This window comes from Manis javanica, chromosome 16, assembly GCF_040802235.1.
Source record: "Manis javanica isolate MJ-LG chromosome 16, MJ_LKY, whole genome shotgun sequence".
Taxonomy (NCBI): domain Eukaryota; kingdom Metazoa; phylum Chordata; class Mammalia; order Pholidota; family Manidae; genus Manis; species Manis javanica.
In genome coordinates, this window is record NC_133171.1 from 31,024,935 (window position 1) to 31,038,237 (window position 13,303).

General features: G+C 35.7%; 1 protein-coding gene and 1 long non-coding RNA gene across 3 annotated transcripts in view; one reads left to right on the plus strand and one right to left on the minus strand.

Moving 5' to 3' along the window:
• Positions 1-13,303, plus strand: part of EYS (eyes shut homolog) — a 1,533,253-nt gene that overhangs the window by 839,469 nt on the left and 680,481 nt on the right.
• Positions 1,433-13,269, minus strand: LOC140846661 (uncharacterized). Of its 2 annotated transcripts, none has more exons than XR_012126001.1 (4): positions 13,190-13,269; positions 10,347-10,387; positions 9,046-9,168; positions 1,433-2,073 (listed from the first exon to the last, which is right to left on the minus strand). It is a non-coding gene; the product is annotated as an uncharacterized lncRNA (long non-coding RNA). The 2 variants fall into 2 exon arrangements; XR_012126000.1 differs by lacking the exon at positions 1,433-2,073 and adding an exon at positions 7,780-7,984.

Sequence of the window (13,303 nt, forward strand, 5' to 3'; positions counted from 1 at the left end):
TTGCAGTTCCGTGTTGCTGCTGTACGGCTGTTGCTGTTGGTTCTGTAGTGTATTGACACTTTTATTAAATTGAACTGAAGTTCTTTCTCAGCCACACTCTAAACTGAACCAGTATTTGTGGTTTGGTTTAAGTCATGAAGAAAATACAGTTTAAGAGAAGACAAGCAACCATCTCTAGCAATACAGTATTATTTTCCTATAGCAAAATGAACCCTGTTTTTTTCTACCAGTTGTTTGGGGAGGATGTAAGAGAGAACAACCAGAGCTTCCCCATCAAACATTCTTTGATAGCAATGGATAACAAAAGTAGTACAAAACGGAAAAGTGTAGGTAGGTGAGTTCCATTTCTTCCATTCATAGTTACAAAGTTCTAAATTATATATATATAAAATAATTCCAGTATAATATTAGTAAAATTTTACTAAATGGAATAGGAGTAATTTCTGTAAGAATAAAAAGATGAGTCAGAGTAAGATATTTAATAATATTATTTACCACATCATTAGTTAAAAAGACATTGACACTCAATGAGCAGTTTACTGTTTTTTTCCTATCTTAAGTGATTTTCATCTTCTCTAAATCTTTTCCATATTTATTATTACTTTCAAACATAACAATATAAATAGCTCACAGCAATATTTGTTGCCTTTCTGAAAGTTGAAATAGAAGAAGTAGTTCCATTAAATTAATAAACAAGTCAAATGCCTTATGTACACATGTTCATATATTTTTTATATACTATTTAGGAAATCTAATGGAAAAAATGCAAACTAGTGCCACTTTGAAATATACAGAACAAAGTTCAAAAGGTAAAATTTATTGAATACCGTGAAAGTAGATAATAGGGATTTGATATCCTTATTTGAGGGCTCAGAAGTGTGAGCCCTTAATACTATATAAACACTATATTGGAAAAGTATAAAGCAAATTCAAATGAGTTCAAATGGGATAATATTTAGAATTTGATCATTTTAAAGTGGAAGAGAATAGCAAGGGAAATGTTGAATAGGAATGGCAATACAAGAGGTTGTATATGTATATAATCTATTAAAATAAATTATAACAAAATATAGGAATGCAAATAAAAGAAAATAGAACAGAAAGCCCAGATACATGTGTTAGATTACATTAAGTTATATAAAAAGGAGAGATTTGAATTGATAGAGAAAAATTTTAATATTTGCTAAATTGTATTGGTGCATTCTGTGATTTTGAAAACTCTTCCTCTATACCTTACACCAGAATAAGTTTTATGAGATCCAGCTAGATAAAATAAAACATTAAATATTTCAAATAAAATATGTTAATATTTATTGAATTTCTATTTTTTTTCTTGTTTTCTTTTCATATACCAAGGAGTTAAATTGCTAGGTTATGTGTTCATTCCATGTTTAACATTCTGAGGGACTTCCAGACTATATTCCATGGTGGATGCATCATTTTAGAGTCCTGCTAACAATTTATGAGGGTTCTAATTTCTCCACATCCCAACCAACATTTGTTAGTGTCTTTTTTATTACAGCCATCTTAGTGAATGTTAATTGGTACCTCATTGTGGTTTTGATTAACATTTCTATAATGACCAGTTATATAAAGTATCTTCTCATGTTCCTATTGGCCATTTGTATTTCTTCTTCGGAGAAATGTCTGTCAGATCACTTGCCTTTTTAAAATTAGGCTATCTTGTCATTATTGAGATGTAAGCATTTTGCATATATCCTAGGTAGAAGTCTTTATCAGATAATGTGAGAAATTTTTTTTCCCTTTCTTTGACTTGTATTTTCACTTTCCTGGTAGTTTGTGGAGAATTGGTTTTAATTCTTTAACTGTTTTTTAGACTAGAAAATGTTTCTGAATTCGGACTTTTCTTTATGCTAAATATTTAGTAATTAAATTTCTTTTTGTTGTTACACATCTAATAAAACACCGTTTTCTCTTCAGTCAGCTTTGGCAGTTGGTCTAGGAATTCTTCCATTTTATCTTAATTATCTAACTTGTTGGCATTCAATTGTATATAGTATTCTTAATAATTCTTCCATTTCTGTAATGTCATCTAAATGGAAATTTTTAAGCCTAAAAGCAAAAACAGAAAATTATAAGTAAAATGTTGAGTGAATACATTTTATAGTAGAATAATAAAGTAATACCCTTTTAAGCCAAAAGTAATCATGAATGTAGTTAAAGCTAATATATACAAAAATGTATTGCCTCATAAGATAGACATATGATTATAAAGTACTTTTTTATTTATTTAACTTTTGGAATAATTTTAGATTTACTGAAAAGTTGCAAAGATAGTACAGAGTTCCTGTATACTTTTCACTCTTTTAAATCAAAGTGAAAAAGCTGATCACTCCAATAGTAAAATAATTTGCTGTAAACAGTAACTATATATTTAAAAATCATCAGAAGCAATTGAAGATATCAAATTTAAAATGAGACAAAAATTTTATCCAGTTTCCAGTTTCATTTTTCAATTGTAATACTCTTAACTGATGAAAATATACCACTTTACTGGGGGGAGAGTAAACTAGTCCCTCTTTCTGGATGATCATTTGCCATCAGAAATTTTAAATGTTTTAAAATAACATAAGTTTAGCTTTAGGAGATTGTTTTTGAGTACCCAAAATTATATTACTAAAATAATAAGTATTTGGAAATAACTGTCTCCTAAAATGGGGGTTTTATTAAATAAATATTGACATGAAAAATTACTCCTCTCATACTATTAAACTGAAGTGATAAAATCATACACATAGCATATTTACTAATACATGTGTAAATATATACCACACATGGGTTTCTTCTAAAACATTAAATTGTTCTTAATGTTTCTATTGATTTTCTCAACATTTTATACTGATTATATATTTTTGTAATCAGAAAAAAATGTTTGCAAATATTTGTGTATAAATAAGAAATATTTCAAAAAATATATTCATATTAGATCAAAATTAATTTTGTAAGGATCCTGAGAAAAATATTCATGTAGAAAATAATAGAAAATCGTTGTTAATTAGCATTGTTTTAGTGACAGGAAATCAATTGAAGAAATGCAATGTATTTCTTTGACCTAGCACAGAGATGTATCTCTATGTTCCGACATGCCATCCACATATTTTTTTAACTGAACTACTAAGTAGGAGTTGAAATCATTTGTAATAATTCTGCAGCATTCTTAACATTTTAGTGAAATTTAAGAAAATACAATGGAATTAATCACATCCCTTGATTCAGTAGTCCAATATTCAATGGCCAACTCCTCTTTGAGAAGCACCAGGAAGTGCTTTAATTTTGTGTTTGCTTGTCTGTTCTTTCAGCTCAGAAGCACTCAGATGTGAATTATTCCTCATTAGAAGAATCATACCTGTTTCTCATGTCTATCTATTGGCAAATAGATTCTAGGGTTTTCAAATATCTCATTCTTAGATTTACATTTTATAAACCAGCACATGTAGAGGGGTAAGTGTTCTTTCTGGAGAAAACTCCGAAGGACCGAAGGAGACATCACCTGCAGCTGGGACACGACACCTCCTACTGTCCCTCCCCAAGTCCCTTCACTGCAGAGGTCGCTGCTCCAGACCCTGCCTCCTGTGGTCAAGGAATTATTTTCAAAGAAGACAGAAACTTCTCTCACAATGTCTAATAGTCTCTTTTGTTACAATTTATTTATAATATCTCAAATAAATCCCATTGAGAATGGAGCCAGTAAGGAACGTGACTGGTTTTCCTGCAAGCTCCTACTGTATCTGCTGAAACCCATCACAGAGCAGTAGGAAAATCCAAAGTAAAATCTTGATATTTTCTTTGCTGAACCACTTCAGCATCTTTCACAAATGAATGCTCTGTTTTTAGTGTGGTTCTGTTTGCAGTTTTCAGGAACATTCATTATTTGTGTTTTATTCTCGCTAGTCACTAAAATGAATAGTATGACTGATACCCAATAAAAATTAGAGTGAATATGTTACTTTAATAATACAATTTTTTCATGCATGTTATAGTTCTTTGGTTTCTAAATACTTTCATTTACTGTTGAATATCCACATCAGCAGTATGTGACCTTGGGGAAATTAATAGCAGAGAGCAGGGAACAGCAGATACGGCCTGCAGGTCAAACCAAGACCACCAACTGTTTGTAAAGAGTTTTACTGGGACACAGCTATCCCCACTTGTTTATGTATTATCTGTAGCTGATTTTGGACTGTGTATCCAGCCTCTTACCCCTGCTCACTATCTTAACTCTTACAATCTCTTTGGAACTAACTGAGAGCTCTCTAAAATGGGCTGCCTCTTTTAGTCTATATGCTCTCTAGTCCTTCTTCCACATTCAACGTTATTTTTCTGATGAGAGTTTTCCCTTCCTCTGCTTAAAAAACTACACTGGGTATATATTACCTATAGGAAATGATTTAAAGTCCTAAGCATACCAGCTACGGTGGTCCACCCTGGTTGCACCATCTAACATCATTCTCCACCACCCACCCCTCCCTGTTTGATGGCTGACCACTCCTCAGTCCTATTACAGGTAGTCACACAGCTCTGCACCTCAGTGTTCCCAGTCTCTCCTCAGGAATGCCCTCTGCTACCCAGGTTCTCAGACTGCCTATACTGGCTCAATTCTAATCTCACCTCCTATTGGAAGACTTGTAAAAACACTTAAAAATGTATTGTCTCCCTTTATTTTTGCTCCTGTAGAACATTGTACATAATTCAATGTCACCTTGACTTTGGTCATTTGTTATTGTGTTAGCTTCCCTCCAAAGTATTTGTGCTTTTTCAGAGCAGGAGCCACCTGTTACTAGATACAATGCCTTATCCAAAGCTTTGCTGGGATCGTGATGATCCCAGGAAAGACTGTAAAATGCCTGCCCTAAAACTGGCCACAAAGACGGTCATCAGCTTATATAAGTGAGGGAGGCTTACTGTGACGGCCACTGTACCCAGAGCAACATAAGCTGTAGATGTGAAGAAGCTGGAGAGTGGGGGAAAAACACCCTAGAACTGAAAAAATAAATGTGGCTGAAGTGTCTGGCCCTCTGAGGAAAAAGCTGAATCACTCAACACATAGTAACCACAAGGAGTTATTGACTTAATCATGCTTCAGGATGACTTTTGAGTGTGTGCAGATGACTTGAATGCAGGAAGTTCTAAGCAGCTAGGGGGATGTATAAAGATGAGGCATGATTTATTTATGCATAATCAGCAAGTAAAAAGCTTGAATCCAAGTGTCCAGGAAGTGGATTCATTTAGGGAACAACTTTCTGTTCCTGAGCAAGGGTTCTGCACAGCTGATGTTTGAGGCAGAATATAATTTCTGCAGTGAGGGTGTGAGTAAAGATGGGCACTTGATACTCTAAGCGGGGGATGTAAGCAACCTAAATAATCCAGTCCTGTGATCTGGACCAATTCATAAAAAGGTTTGTGGAGGACAGTTGCAAGAAGGAACTTATTTGGCCAAGAAACTCCATGGGTATCTCTGGATATTATAAAAATGAGACAAAATGCCTGGTTTCAGAGATAATTATAATAATGGGAGATATCATTTATTCAGTCCCTGGTTAGTACCTGACAATGACCTAAGGTGGAAGATCTGGTCCCTGCACAACTTTGCAGGTGAGAAGCAGGCAGAGGCCATCTGGGCCGAGGTCCCTCAGCTAATGAGTGTTTGAGCTGGAATGGGATTTGTGTTTGCCAGATCGAGATAGGAAGAATTTTAAGAACAACCTGCAGTTCAGTGAAGGGGGTGAGGCTCCCCTTATTCGTTGTCTTTTGTGTCCTCATTGGCTTCCATGCTCCGTGCGGAGGCAGATCTCAGCTGAGCTTCCTGGTGAACATTATCCCTCACTCCAGAGAGGCCAGGGAAGAATCAGGGAAAGTGAGGAAGTGGGGTTCAAAACTGGGGTGAGGGCTGAGGCTCAGGGTTTCTTGCTGGCGGTGGGGTGAGGTGGAGGCAATGTATCTGATTCTGCTTAAGGACGAGTTACCTTTTTCTCTGCAGAGGTAGTTTTCTCCATTTTATTTGCTATTGTCAGTCACTTATATGTAAAAAGTTAATAGAAAATATATTTCTGTTACCTTCCAAATCTATTTATACTTAAGCATGTGGTGCAGTATGACAAGTTGTCATTTTTATGAACATCACTCAGCAATATTTTGAGATACTATTTAATGTCAATAATTAAGTTATTATTCAAACCCCTTGACAGCGTTACCATCTAAGTTAACAGTAATTAGCATAATGTATGTTCTTCTTTAATAACCATGTTTTACTGAGCAACACATTTTACTGAAAGAAGCACCACATCCTGGGATCTATTTATGGTGTGAATGATACACTACTAACCAAAACAGACATTTCCTGCTGTCCTAGAGCTTAAATTCTAGTGGAGAAAGGCAAATCCCTAAGCATTATAAACCTGTTTTCCTGTATGACATGTTATATATAATGAAGTGTACACTGTCTAGTTCTAATATATAGAGTGTGTGTGTCTATGATGTGAGATACCATATGGGTAAAACAGCAGATTGGGGGCTGGGTGGGGATTGTCACACGTTCTGGGTTGATGGCAGGAGACAGCAGTGTGGTCAGGTTTGATTTCATTGAGGATGCCGACTTGAGGGAGGTGAGGGCTGTGTAGATATGCAAGGGGAAAATACCCTACAAAGAGCAAACAGCCAATCCTGTATAAGGTAGGCACGTGTCTGGCATTTTCCAAGAGCACCAGGGAAGCCGGTGTGGGGGAGCAGGGATGCAGGAGAGTCGGAAAGACTAGAGTCAGATGGAAAATAGGGGAGTGAGAACAAAAGCAGATTCCAAGAATCAGGCCATTTTAAGAGCTTGTCTTATATTCTGAGTGAAACAGAAAATTATCCCACGGTTCGGACAGAGAAATGACATAATTTGAGTGGTCACTCGGCTGCCCTGGAGAGAACCGATTAGTGCCTGGGGGCGGGCATCCAGGCAGGCAGCCCAGGCAGGAAGCTGTGCCCTCTAGTCCAGGCGGGAAGTGACCATGGCTCAGTCCAGGAGTCCGCAGTGAAGGCCTGAGAAATGGTCAGATTCTGGATATAGTTGAAGCTCAAACCGGTAAGATTTGCTGATACCTTGTATTATTTCTATTTAGTCTTGTAATCAGCTCCATTAAGTAGAGAGAAGTATCTTAAGCTACCCTCAGAAGACAAATAAGGTGCAATTATGCAAACCAGTTTTTCCAGACATGCTCTAAGTAAGCTTATCTGAAATGTTATCAGCTATAAAACTGTGTCTAACAGCAGCTCTCTCGCAATGCAAAAGTCTGGTAAGTTTATAATGACTTTCCTGATTATGGTCCTGAGCCACAGCAAGACTATATGACTTCCGCATCTGCCATGAATCAGCAAGGCATGCTCGGCGAAACACACGGGTTTAGTATAGGGTGCTTAACACTTATTGTTGGATATTTATTTTTGACTTCATGTGGAATGGAGGGACTTTCTACATACCATAGTATTTAATAATTCAAAGTATATGAACCCTGACCGTGGGAGAGACCTAATGATGCAATAGGAAATATTGATAGAGCAGATGGCAGAATTAGAAAACATTGAAAGAGAAGCCAATGCTGAAGACATGAGATTTGATAATACTGCTTCTGAAATTTTGTAATTGTGACATAAAGCTGGAGTTACAAATATATTTTGATGAACAATATATTCATTTCCTAGGGCTGCCTTAATAAAGTAGCACAAGCTGGGTGGCTTAAAACAAAAAATGGTTGCTTCACAGCTCTGGAAGGTGGACGTCTGAAAGCGAGGTGTCGCCAGGACAGTACCCTGAAAACTAAGGAGGTCGGTTCTTCCGTGCCTCTGCCTCGCTTCCCGGGGTGGCTGTCAGTGCTCGGTGGTCCATGACGTGCACCTGCTTCACTCCAGTTTCTGCTTTCTTTTGTCACATAGAGTCTCATCCACCCTGCCTGTCTCACCGCCTTCCCATAAGGACATGCCACTGCCACAGTAAAGCGAAAAGTTGATTCAGCGCTTTTGTGCATTTCCCAGACTATTTATCTAGATTTTTAAAAACCCTGAGTTATATGTTTCATTGTCTGGATATGGCAGAAGCTTGGAAGACAGACAAATCCTAAAATTCCCATCCTGTGACTTTGCCCTTTGACTTTAAGAAAGTCACCTGCTTTGGCCTTTGTTGTTCATCTGTAAAGTGGCATGAACACTCATGTGGAGGAGTCATTTTTGAGGATTATATGAATACATATCTATAAATTGCTGTCATTGTGCCCCCTAAATGTTACCCTCTCCCTAAATGTTCCTACTGTCCCACCCACATTTAATGCCTGCCTGGTCCTTGAGCTTTGAATACTTGAACTCTGCACTTGATGCCTGCCCTGACCGAATGGTGTATACTCCACCTTTGGACTTGTTCACATCCTGTGGCTGTTCTCCTCTGACATCTGGTTTCTGGACAGAGCCACACTCTTGACTCTCTCATGGTTCTAAGACTCCAGCTCTTCTTTGGCCAGGGGTTTCTTGCGTTTCCCTAGTTCTCTTTAACTCTTCTTTATACTTTTTAATATGTATCATTAGTTCCAGAAGAATCCATAGCTGATGCTCTGAGGCAGTCCTTACCCACCTTTCCCAGGGTCCCTAAATTTCATGTGAGAATCTCTCTGCCTTCCCGAGATCCTGACGCCTCATCCTTATTCACAACTACACTAGACAATGTCTAACCACTGCCCTCTCAGCCTTGAATTACAACAATCCTCAATGCAGAAACCACATTAATTCCTATTTTCCTTTCATATCTCTCTGCTCTTTCTCTTCCCTTTCCCCTGAACTTCCCATGATAATTTGCTTTCTAAAGAGCAGTTTAATACTGAGGAAATAAGACATGATTCAGTCAATATTTTATAATGAATGAAATTCTATGTATATTCTGGTAATATCCGATGGTATGCACAACTCTTGATTTAAGATCATAACATGAGTTTTATTTTTCTATTTGATATTCAACCTATGTTCTTATTTTGAAGGTAGTTTCTTTAAGTAGCTTACCATTTTACTGAGACTTTGGCTGTTATTTGCTCATCCTCTGGTATTTTTTTCTACCTCGTCCTTTGACACCATGTCTCTGTCACTCTTTACAGCATTCTGACAAGCTTTTTCTAATGGAAGGAACTAAAATAAAGTTGCATTTTATCATTTTGACAGCTGAAATTAATGGAGTGTGAAATTTTGTTCTTTTAGTCTATTTAATATTTATACTTGAAGGTATATAGCTATCATTGCTTATACTTAAAAAAGTTTCTTTATTAAACCAAAGGGCCTGTAAATAAAATTACATAATTTTGATGAACTGGCTGAAAAAGCATATTATTTTTATTAACCTGACAAGTACTACCCCCCCAATTTTATACATAAAACATTTGATGCTATAATTTTATACATTGTAATAGTGCAAGAGATAAATTATGTCAGTTTTGATTCCACGGAATTAAAGTTGGAACTGAAATACGCATGTAAAAGACTCATACTTTTCATTAATGCTGAGTAGAAATGAGCATACTGTTTTCTGTAGTGACCTTACCACAGTGTGGGAGGTTTCAAATTTAGGCTCTGTACCCAAACTATCTAGTTCAAAATCCACTTAGTAATGGTGTGAACTTGGGAACACTTAACTATTCCATGTTTCACCTTTCTCCCTTTTGAATATGAATAATAATCACAGGCACTGCACACCGCTCTTGTGAGGATTAAACTATGTACTAATGTACTGTGCTTGACAAAGTATCTGCGGTAGTAAGCCTAGATAAATCGTAGCTATTGTAATTCTGAACAGTAGAATTGGTAAAAGTATAAAACATATTCTCTGGTAAAACACTCAAATTAAGAGACAAAAATGAACAGTGAAGAAAACCTGTCCACGGTTGGCATGGTAAGGAAAATGATTTATATGCCTCTCCTGGTAGCTTCTGGGGTCGCTGTGCTGCTCCGCCCTGCTGGTGTGATATGGTCCTGGCAGGCAGGACTCGGTGTCTAATACAAACACGGAAGTGGATAAGCGAGTGGACTGAACCCATCTGATATGAAGATTGGAATGTTTCTTTCTGAGTCATTTATGTTACAAGACAGAGACTGTGGTAGGTGTTTCTAATGGTTAAACAAATTAAGTAAATAATAGTTTCAAGAAAATATGTGACTCAGAGATGAAATTCTCCCAAAAATAATACATAAATTTTCTAAGCATCAAAAGGTACTTTTTAAATGAAAAGGATCTAGGCAAAATAAGTTTCTAGCATAAACTAGGAAAGGTATTATTAGAAGTATCAGCTATCAAATAAAGAAGCAATTATCACCTTTGGAGTGACAATTAATCAGCTAGTCTTATTCCTTCCCTCTGAGAAAACAGAAGAAGAGAACATGTTATTTCTAAATCATCCCCACTTCTAATTCATCACCAAAATATTTTAAATATATAATATATGTAATATATATAAATTCAGTATTATAAAAGATGAATTTTGTTTCAAATTATCTCTATATAATCTTAAATAATTGTATTTATATTTTATTCATTTGGGCTCTAATTGTCTTTATTTCCTAATTATAAAAATCGTTAATTCATTTCAAAAAGTCATTTTGTGAGATTTCATATTGACTAAATCACAAACAAGAAAGTAAACCTATATTAGTATTACTTTATTCATTTTACCATATAGGCAATATCAGGATTCCAATGTTTAAATGATATATGTGTACCCAGATTTTGAAAAGAGCCATTAGGAATAAAGATAAAATACCCGAGATTACACATTAATATATATAACACTGTAGGACAAAATTAATGGTCTGAAGGCAGTACAAGTTTTTTTGGGGAATAGTTGTTTTTTTAGTTATATATGACCAGGGATATAGATAAGAGTAAACTCCTCAATGTGTTCTGTATATCCAAATTATAGTAAGAATAGTTCACTTTTTCAACATAATAAAGGCTGTATATGATAAACACACAGCTAACATCATATTCAATGACAAAAAGCTGAAAGCTTTTCCTCTAAGATCGGGAACAAAACAAGGGTGCCTACTCCCAAAACTCTTATTCAACATAGTACTGGAAGTCCTAGCTAGGACAATCAGACAAAAAAAGAAGTAAAAGCCATCAGAACGAAGAAGTTAAACTGTTGCTATTCGCAGATGGCATGATACTACATATAGAAAACCCTAAAGACTCCACCAAAAAACGAATTAGAGCTAATATCATGGCAAAGTTTCAGGATACAAAATCAACATACAGAAATTTGTTGCATCTATATATTAACAACGAACTGGAAGAAAGAGAAATTGAGAAAACAATTCCATTTACAATTCCATCAAAAAGAATAAAATACCTAGGAATGAACCTAACCAAGGAGGTGAAAGAATTGTACTCTAAAAACTATGATGCTGATGAAGATGATTGAAGAAAACTCAAATAAATGGAAATCTATCCCATGCTCATGGATAGGAAAAATTAGTATTGTCAAAATAGCCATCCTGCCCAAAGCAACTTAGAAATTCAGTTCAATCCCGGTCAGAACACCAACAGTATTCTTCAATGAACTAGAGCAAATAATCATAAAATTCATATGAAACCACAAAAGACCCCTAATAGCCAAAGCCATCCTGAGAAAGAAGAATAAAGCTGTCAGTAGTATGTGCATGGACTTCAAACTACACTACAAAGCTACAGTAATCAAACAGTATGGTACTGGCATGAGAACAGATCCACAGATCAATAGAACAGAATAGGGAGCTCAGATATAAACCTGTATATATATGTTCAATTAATGTATGATAAAGAATCCATGAATAAAAAATGAGGAAAAGACAGTCTCTTTAATAACTGGTATTGGGAAAACTGGACAGCTACACACACAGGAGAATGAAAATGGATTACTGCCTAACTCCATACACAATAGCAAACTCAAATGGATTAAAGAACTAAATGTAAGACATGAAACTATAAAACTCTGTTGATGGTGTCCTTAATTTCAAATCAAGTCCAAACAAGTTTTCTCAAACACATTTTGACTTTTATTTTTAATTTGCCATATGAAATTGACTTAATTTCCTTATCATTTTTAATATTTGCTTACTTTGGTGTGAAATGAATTTAGGTATGGACATTGAAATATCATGAGATTCCTAGGGGACAAAAATAATAGGTTCCCATAAAAGAATTAATCATTCTGGTCTATTCATTCTTCCTTCAGAAATGGAAAGGTAAGCAAATTTTTAATACTTCTACCATCTATTGTATCTGCTATTAAAATATTTTTATACCTTTAAAGACAACTTTTGTGCTTTTCAAATATTGTTACTCTACATTATTTTTATTCAGAGGTAATAATATAATTCTAAAAATAAGGAAAAATCAGAAAAATCTGAAACAGTGTTGTTCAGGTCCTGCTAATATAGCTGCCTCTAAAAATTCTGGCAATGTCAGTTCCCATTTTTTAAATATATTTTTTTATAAGTAGAGAATTCTACTTTGGTACTTTCTTCATTAAAAAAAAAAAGTGCCACCCTGTTATGTATCAACTACAAATTACAAAGCTTGACCAGGTGGCTGTTTGAAGCTAACCAGCCAGGGTAGGTGGGCGTACATGAAAAAGATCTTAGCTGAGAGATTGGTTTCATTGTTTTCAAACACTAGGGAAAAAGGCTTATGTAGAATGCATGATGTCTTATTTTTTTTGCTGTGTAACAAAGTGGCACAATCTTAATGTCTTAAACAGTGGTATTGTTTTACAGATTTAATAGACTAGAAGCTCAGCCACAGTGTGAATAGTTTCTCTGCTATGGCTCCAGTTCTCATCTGGGTTTAGGGTCATCTTCCAACTCACTGCTTGTTGGAAGAATTCATCTCCTTGCTGTTATAGCGCTGAGGTGCCTATTTTCTCACTGGCTGTCAACTGAATACTGCTCTCAGCAACTGGAGGCCTTTCTTGGGGTCGTGCTTCATGACCCCCTGCATCCCAGCTAGAAAGAACATCCCTGGTGTCTAATATCTCACCCCTTGAGTCTCTGACTTCCTCTTCTGCTACCAGTGAGAGAAAACTCACTGCTCTTAAGGGCTCATTTGATTATGTTAACTCCACCCACATAATCCATCTTCTCTTATGATAAAAACATAACATAATCACCAGAGTTGTATTACATCATATTCATAGGATCCATCCACACTCCAAAGGAGAAGATTATTCAAGGATGAGGGTCATTGACAGGGTCATCTTAATAATATTCTGCCTGCAACACAAGAGAACCCAGAAAA